Source organism: Nicotiana sylvestris, chromosome 6 (genome assembly GCF_000393655.2).
Source record: "Nicotiana sylvestris chromosome 6, ASM39365v2, whole genome shotgun sequence".
Classification (NCBI taxonomy): domain Eukaryota; kingdom Viridiplantae; phylum Streptophyta; class Magnoliopsida; order Solanales; family Solanaceae; genus Nicotiana; species Nicotiana sylvestris.
The window spans coordinates 84,724,660-84,733,807 of NC_091062.1; the positions used below are offsets into that span (position 1 = coordinate 84,724,660).

General features: G+C 34.0%; 1 long non-coding RNA gene across 1 annotated transcript; it reads left to right on the plus strand.

The window, feature by feature from the left end:
* Positions 1-3,719: 3,719 nt before the first annotated feature.
* Positions 3,720-4,960, plus strand: LOC104243113 (uncharacterized). Its single transcript, XR_715134.2, has 2 exons — positions 3,720-3,948; positions 4,531-4,960. It is a non-coding gene; the product is annotated as an uncharacterized lncRNA (long non-coding RNA).
* Positions 4,961-9,148: the final 4,188 nt, after the last annotated feature.

Below are 9,148 nucleotides of genomic sequence, written 5' to 3' on the forward strand. Positions count from 1 at the left end.
CGACGAACAGCGGTGTCGTCGGGGCAGTGGTCGAGGACTGAGCTGGTAACGGCAACAATGGCGGATTCAAGGAGGAGGAAGGCGATGGTCGTTATTGTCGCGACTGGTTTTAGTTACGACGGGAGAGGAGAAGTGGTCGTGGGGTTGGTTGGTTCGGACGGTGGTCGACGGGTTTCTATTTGGTGGTGTTTGGGTATCCGGAAGTCGGACGCAGGTGAGAGTTTTTCTAGGTTTTTCTGAGGATGAAGGGGGTGAACAGTGCGTTTTGGTTTTGTTTAGGTGTTGTGGTCTGTTTGGTGGTGTCGATGGAGATTGGAGGAGAAGGAGTGGGGCTCGTAGGGTTTTGGGTGGTGTGTTGACGGTGGTGATGGAGGAGGTGTTTGGACGGTAGGGTTTTTGTTAGGTTTTGTTTTGTTTGTTCTTCTGAGGAAGAACCATGAACAGTGATAGCCCTCCCATTTTTCAAAGTCCCGTTTTTTCATTTTTTCAAAATCCTGTCCGTGTATTTTATAACCTTTGCCAAGAAAAATGAGCCCCACGCGTGGTGGGGTTCAAGGTTTGTGTCCCCCACGCGTGGTGGGGTTCCTCATGTGTCGTGGACTCGATTTATTATGGGCTAGGTCCGAAAATTAGGCCTAAAATCGGGCAGTTTGAACCCGAATATTATTCGTTTGCCCGGATCCGAGAATAAGAACACGACGTTGCTTAACTAATTATGTAAGCAAAATAGCTACTAAAATAAGACTAATTATTTAAAACAAAACTATATTATTATTTTCTTAATATTTTCGAGATTAAAATAGCTACAAAATATTAATAAAACTATTTTGTAATTTTCGTTTTTTAATAAAGACAAAATATAAAGTAATATTTTTTGTATTTTTTTTCAAAATTATAATGACTACGAAACATTAATTATATTTTTTTGTAATTTTCGAATTTATATAAAGTACCAAAATAAAGTACAATTTTTGTATTTTTCAAGTTTATGAGAAATACATAAACTAAAATTTATATATGTATTTTTTGTGATTTTTTCTTTTTGCAACGAAATAAAGTAAAAATAGTTAAAATAGCTATACTAGACCCAATTTCACATATTCACGCCAAAAATGTGAAAATTCTAGGGGAGGGTCAAAAATCCGGTGTCTACAACAAGGAATATTGGAGAGTGAATATTACTATAACAAACTTCAATTACCGAATGAATTATACACCATGGAACTTATACACAATGGGACTTAATTGTCCAACATCTAAACTTTGATAACCTCACTATGTCATTCAGCTTTAACTACAAGTCAGTGACTCCTTATGGAGCAATTAGTAAGTCCTCAATCTGATTGTAAATACTCTGACCTTTAGTTGCTATTATTTCATTTGTGAATCAGATAAAGTAGCAGTTTCTCTGTCCGGCTGATAATATTCTCGTTGTAGCTTTTTTCACATAGAGTAAGAAAAGTTGAAGTAATTCATGTTTATCTATTATCTCTTTATGAAAGAAGAAGGCTTTGTAGGAGCTGTTTGAAGGCACCTAAAGTTGGAAGGTAATTTTGGAGTGAAAACATCTAGTTTTAGAATGTGAGTATTTGTGGGATATACTAAAAAGGATCTACTTATACTTTTGTTATTTAATCTACAACTGACATTACTTTGGGTTGTTACTACACTTACTTTTTTGATACCTGAATATACCTAGAGGATCAGCTGAGATTTTGAAAATGATATGATTAACCTTATGGATGTTTTTGCAGATGACACTATTATGCTAAGGGGTGTGAAATTCTACAATGATCTATTCATGCAGTGAGAGCTGATTCATCGGCTGGAAAATTACATAAGAACTTTAAGCTTCAAAAAATTGTAAATATAGAATGAAGGTAAATGCATTATAAAGAACGAATTCACACATATCTATCAACTCCTTTTGTATAACATTTAAACTTTTCCTAAGTAAGAGCTTAAGTTCCCTCTTTATTCAATTTGAATCTCTCTTTAAACATAATCGTTATCATATATTCTGGACTTTCCAAAGCACAAAATCAATTCTGATTCCTAATAGTGTCGGACTTTTGTCTAATCTAAATTTCATACCACGCATCATAATTTCTGCTAATAAGACGTAAAAATCTATCCAAACTCATGTACAGCTAAATAGAAGAGCCATATCAACAATATCGGTATACATGTGGTCTTTATTTATATTTTTTTATGAGGTCGAAGGAAATTGACCTTTGTCTAGTGAGATATAGATAGCTATAACTTAAAAGAATTTCTAGTGGTAGGGGTACGACTTCCTTCCTATAGCAATATAAGGAACAGAAAAGGTTTTTTTCCAGTTGTTCTTTCTATTCGTGCAATTCATATGGTACTTTAGCTTATAATCATGTTAAATTTTATTCATGATTGATTTAAATTTCGTTTATCATTAAGACTATAAGGATCTAAAAAGGAGCCTGAAATTGGAATAAGAAAATAGAGATGGAAGTAAACATTATAAAATGTCTAGAAGCGTTTTTCAAAAACTCTTCACGAAATCCATAAGCAGGTCATTTAGATCTAAAGAAAGAGGTGAAAGACGAATGCTAGAGTACTGGCAATTGATGTTATATTTATTCTCAAATACAGAGCTTCCTTCTTACACTTGGATAACTTATGAATTATCAATTTGCTTTACAGTTCATTTTTGCACACCATCTGCAGGAGGTTGTCTTTTTATAGCTTTCGACCACTGTGGATTGTGTCGTAAGCAATAACAATAAGTTTGTTTTAAGTTTGCACTTCAGTGTATTTTCTTCTGTCAATCATATTTATTGGTGGGTACCTCTTCTCTCATCTCTTTGATTCATCTTTATCTATTATCTATATTTCTCTTGAGGAGTATCAATGGATTTTGGTCTTTAATGAATTACCATTTCTGTTATGGCTTTTGTTCTCTAGGTGTTTGAGAAAATTCTTCAATGAATTACCATTTCTATTAAATTTCTTATGCATATTTTTGTCTTCTTTATTTTTTAAGTGTTTGTGATTCATCTCTATCTGTATTTCTCTTGAGGAATATCAATGGTTTTTGTTCTCATTTCGCTGAGGCTAAATTATATAAAAATGGTTGTAAATAATGCTCATGTGATCATCATCTTTCTTACACATCAAAGGTTTTTACTGCAAAAGAATAATTATCGTAATTTATGAAGTGATCGATTCTGCATAAATGCAAAAAGGACGGACATACTTCTTACAATGAATAATGACTTCTCTCTGTTTCCAATTTATTCCTTCAATGAAAAGTGTGATAGTATTACATGTGATTTTTTGTTGCATGTTTTCCCTTTCTTTCTTAGTGGTAAAAGGATCAATTTTGGCTAAAAAGTGAAGTCGTAATTGAGGTTTCTATTGATTCTTATAACCTAAATCTATAGTAATTTTAGAGATTGAAGTTTGCATTATGTAGTCTGCAATTTCTTGGCTGGTATTAAAATAAAAATGGAATTTGTACCTTGCTTTTAAGTCATAAAGGGATCACTTGGCAGAAAGGTTGCTTCTTTATTGGGAATACAATTTTTTTTCTGTGATTATAATTTGTTATGGTGAGAAAGGTTTTAAATAATTCTCTTACCTGGACGACATGTCTGCCTCACACTTCAAGGGTAATATTGTCTTTCCATCTAATTTTTATTAGCTTCGCTTGGATTATATCGACCACTTCAGAAAATCTGGCAATCACCGCTTCTTTGGCTTCTAACTTCTTGCTCTTCTTGTTCTTATCGGTACCAGGCAGACAACTCTTTGAGAAACTTGGCAGATGCAGGTTCTCTGTATCAAAAACCAATCTAGCAATAGTTTAAAAGCTCAGACGTCTGGAAATTGCAGTTTTCCAGTTCCACACCTTTTCGCTCCTCGCAGTTGCTGATCTTATCGCTAATTTTTCTCTCTGGGTTATTATTTTTTGTGAGTTTTCTTCTTCTTATCTTCTGTTTCTCTGTTTAATCTTTCATGGAATGCTAAGGCTTTGCTGCACAGAAAGTTTAAAGTGTCTATCACCTTTGTTCTTTAGGTGTTCGAGGCAATTCCTGAATGAATTAGGCCTTTTCAAGATTTCTATTATTGTTTTAGATTTAACTACACCTAACAAGAGCTCCCTTTTCTTGTTCCTTTCGTCCACCCCACATCACTAAGCTAAAGAATATATTATTTTTGGATGACAAACAATTAAATGAACGATGATGTGTTAAAGAAAAAGAAAGAAAGAAAGAAAGAAAGAAAGAAAAGAATAAATTGGGAACAATTTCTGATACTAGGTGTGCTAATTTGTTGTGAGCTTTCTTGTCATCTTATGTTTCTCTAGTGTATCTTTTATGGCATGCTAAGCCTTTGTGCACAAGAAATTTAATATGTCATGTGCTTTAGAAAATTCTTGATTGAATCAGTCTCATCATTGGCGGTAATTTTGATTTTGGATAAGCGGTAGGCGGTGACACATTTTTAGGTTTGAATATTTCATGAAAAATTTGGGCTGAAAATATTTTACAGATAACAAGAAGTTGATCGTGAAGTTAGCTGCTGGATCCATTCTATAGGAGACCCAAGGTAGATCTGTCGGCGTCCGCAGACCATGGAGTCCCCTTCTAGACATTTCATTTTACTATTTCTTTCATTTCGAAAACAGTTGTATTTCTTTCAAGCATTTACTTGTAATGAAATCTTAGAAGTTCGTGAATTGTGATTCTAGATCTGGGTAGTGGAATAACTTTAGTAATTCTTTAAATTACTAAAGAATTAAGCTCAAATTTTTACAAGAAATTGAGCTCCCAAAAAAGCGTACAATATACCATCAATTTTTTATTGTGCTTCCCGTGATTAAAAGTTAATCAGAGGATACTTTTGTCATTTCAGCCTATTTTGTGTTTTAACAAAGATGGCGTGTAAGAGCCCTTGAGTCTAAAAAAGATGAATTTGATTGGCTAAAAAAGAACTTTACCCTGCTTTCACTATTATACCCTCTACTTTTGATTGGGTTGTGTCAGCTTTTGTTATGTTACATCACTACAATGTCAGTACTTTTGCTTTACTAGAACGATTGGGCCCCACGAAACTTTTCATTTCATCAGCTTGGTCATCACCAGCATAATACAACTTTTGTTTATTGTATAAAAGTAAGGCGTAATGATTTTCTGACCACTTAAATTTGTAGGGCTTTTGAAAGGTAATACACGAACTTTAAATTTTCTCATTTGAGCACTCTAACTTGACAAAATGGGTAATAATAAACACATCTACCAGAGCGTGTATATCAATTGCGTTGACATGTACAACACATCATGCTAAGCTATTTATTACCTGTCATGTGTTATTTGTGGGTCCCATTTTTAAATACAAAATCAGAAGAAAAAAAGTTACAAATACAAAAAGGAAAAAAAAACAATGCCTAAAACATACTAGGTGTTCGACAATTCCACCATGGGAATCGTCCCTTCCGACGAGCAGCAGAACTCCGGCGAGGCAAAAATGAACGCGCAAGGTGTTCCAGGTATCCAAATTGGACAAGAAAGGTACTAAAATGTTCGCCTTGATGAGGAGAATGCTCCTACACTTCCAAATTCATATGGGTACCAATCAATTCCTCCAATTTTACAATCCAAAAGCTCAGACAGTCCGGTTGAGCAAGGTGTTCGATGAAATGCCCCTATCAATTCTGGGCTAATTGGAGACCAATTTTCATTTGGAATCCCTTCTACACACCCACGGATCCTCTATGCAAAGATTCAGCTCAATCCATTCAAGAAATCAACCATCACCACCAAGTTGAAAACTCAGAACTTCACCAGTTGGCCGGGCATGGTGCTCCAGGGATAATTGGATCCCAAAACCAATGCCAATCCATTTCTGCACCCCAGGTGAGTATTCCCAACCCATCACAACCAATTTTACATGGGTCAATCGCGTCGAATATTAAAAAAGGTCCTTCAGAACACTGTTCGACCATATGTCAACCCCCAATCCAGCCCAATTCAAAGGAATTTATTGATGGGAGACCCTTCCTTAGTACCTATGGAGATCACTTGCCAAGTTTCTCAGCAATCCATTGTAGGAATTGAATCTGCTCAAAAAATTAGAAAAGTCTTGCAATCCATTGCGGAAGATGAAAAAACTAGAAAAGTTTTTTTTGCCTTTTTCATTTTTATTTTTCTTTTTTATTTATATTTTATTCTAATTCTAATTTTTTTAAGTAAAAACAATACTATTCACACACCTTGGCAGCGTGATTTGCACACAGTTTAGTCATGTCAGCTGTAGTGTTTCCACATAGGCATGGTCAACGGTCAAAAAAGTGTTTATTATTACCCATTTTGTCAAGTTGAAGTGTTCAAATGGGAAAGTCCAAAGTTCGTGTATCGGCTTTCAAAAGCTCTACAAATTTAAGTGGCCAGGAAGCCATTACGCCTAAAAAGTAAATTAGTTGAGCATCACATCTCAGTGTTCTTATCTCCCGCTTCCTCCCTTTCCTCCTCCTTATTTTTCCAATTTCTTTCTTCCACTTATTCTTTTTTTTTTTTTTTTTTTGGGTCTGACTCCATCTCCATCGACGCTATTCTTCATTCTTGAATATTAGAGCATTAAAAAAATTATGAGTTCTATGTCTTCAAGAAAATAAGGAAAACACTTGTATCTTTTATATTGTACATTTGTATATAAGATATCGTATCGATACGTGTTAGAAAACGATTTAAAATTGAAACAATTTTGTATATATCTTTGAAGTATTACTTACTGCATGCATTATAAATTAATTCTAACATCAATAAGGCCATAATCTTACTGTAGCTGCTACATAAAATCTTTAACGATTTGACGAAATTGTCCCTTATTTATCTCATCAACCAGTAGCACATTCTTCGGACAAGTGTCAACTCTATCTACTTGTCATGAGTATTGCTAACTGCTAATTATAGTTTCTTCTTTTTCTCCCTTCTAAAAGTTAAATATAGTTTAATATATTAATAGCATAATTTTGTTTTGCCGCATTACTACATTGATCTTATTCAATTCTTGTAGCTATTTTTATGCCTAACTTTAGTTTTAATTTTAATTAGATAACATTAAAAAAAACTTATTGTTGGCATTTGTAATTACAAAGCGTTATTCTATTTTGAGAATAGAGATTTTACTAAGCTAGCTGCCACCAAAAAAGTGGGGCATGCCTTAAATCGAACCACATGGCTAAGTTTCTCATAATGTTACTCAAGACAGGAGAGTCGAGTGAACGAAAATGTGAAGCTCTTTATATTAAATATTGCACTTGCATTTGAAATGAGCAATGATTCTTGGTCACTTATGTTTCCGCTAATGAGCCAGAATGATATTTTAAGTGGTTAGTATCTTTACATTACGATGGTCGACCGCTACTAATATCCAAATAGTTTGTTATTTTCTTAACTTGTAAAATGCATTTTGAAATAATAGGGGTATATCAGGGGAGGGAAGGGACAAAGAGCTGCAGCGAGAGAGAAATTTTCGTAGTCTTGCTTTCGCGAAACATAAGATTGTATCCCCTCTCTACGTCTTATTATTCACCATTTTTCTTCCATGCCTTTATTTGAAAGGATGTGTAAATGTTTTCTAGATTTCTTCTTAAGAATGATAGTAGCATCTCAAATTCAATCACTCTCACTTGATTTTTGTTTATGTTACTTTGGATGAGCAGGAGGTTTCGGGAGCTATCTGTTGGGCACGAGTGAAGTTGTTGCCGAACAGACAGTTGAAGCTAATAATGCAGCTAATATTAAGAACCCCTCTTTGAGATGGATGATAGAGTTTCTTTTTTGTTGTTAGATTTTTTGGGCTTTTCTCAATGGTTCATAATGTTTGGTAATAGTTGCTTAATAATTCACCTTCAAAATAAAAGTTTAATGAGTAAATTTGTCCTTGTGCTTTACAGTCAGAATCCTGGGACATTTTGCATGCTCTGAATGATCAGCTTTGTCCATCAAGGTAATCGCTTAGTTCAAGAATTGATTTGTTTGATATATAATTTTTGAATTGGTGATTGCCATTGTGTTGTTTGGGCGTTTTGTAAATTATGCGTAAATTTCTAATTTGAGGATGTCAGGATGATGTAAATAAGCAAAGGAAACTTTATAATCAGATTCAAAATATAAAATTTGCTACAAAAAGTAAAACCCACTTATTAACTTAAAGATTTCCACATCTCAGTGTTCTTATCTTCCGCTTCCTCCCTTTCCTCCTCCTTATTTTTCCAATTTCTTTCTTCTACTTATTCTTCTTTTCTGTTTTTGTGTTTTTTTGGGTCTGACTCCATCTCGATCGACGCTATTCTTCATTGAATATTAGAGCATTAAAAAAATTATGAGTTCTATGTCTTCAAGAAAATAAGGAAAACACTTGTATCTTTTATATTGTACATTTGTATATAAGATATCGTATTGATACGTGTTAAAAAACGATTTAAAATTGAAACAATTTTATATACATCTTTGAAGTATTACTTACTGCATGCATTATAAATTAATCCTTACGTCAATTCTTTTGTGTTATTATAATGATTTCTTGTAAGTTGAATAACACAGAAATCTTTCAATCCGATAATTTCAATAATTTAACAAAATATTGTAATGATCTTTCAATATTTTTTATTTATATTTCTAAAGATCTCTTTGCAATTACAGTTAAACTTTAAGACCAATTATCTCTGAATTTGCATGGGGTCCACCTCCTATGGCAGTCTTGAGGAGTACGGACATATAAGTTGTGGAATAGAGACTTTTGATTTATTAAATAACATTTTGAGCTCCCAACCTCATGGGTAGTGGAAACATTATAAAGTTCTTAAAATGTTTTGGAAAGTCAAATACGAGACCAAGCAGTAGTTTACCTATTTTCGCAGCCCGATGCTTCTCCTTTTGTCACGATCCAGATTTTCCACCCTCGTGAGTCGTGATGGCGCCTACTCGTAGAAGCTAGGCAAGCCGCGAAATGGAGAAATTACTAACTCTTTTATTTTAATCCTTTTTAACAATTTGTATTAACAGGTAATCAACACTTAACTATTAACGATAAACAGAACAAGCGGAAGACTTAAGCAGCTAAAAATAACCAAGCCAATACTACAATGTCAATATACTCCTCTATC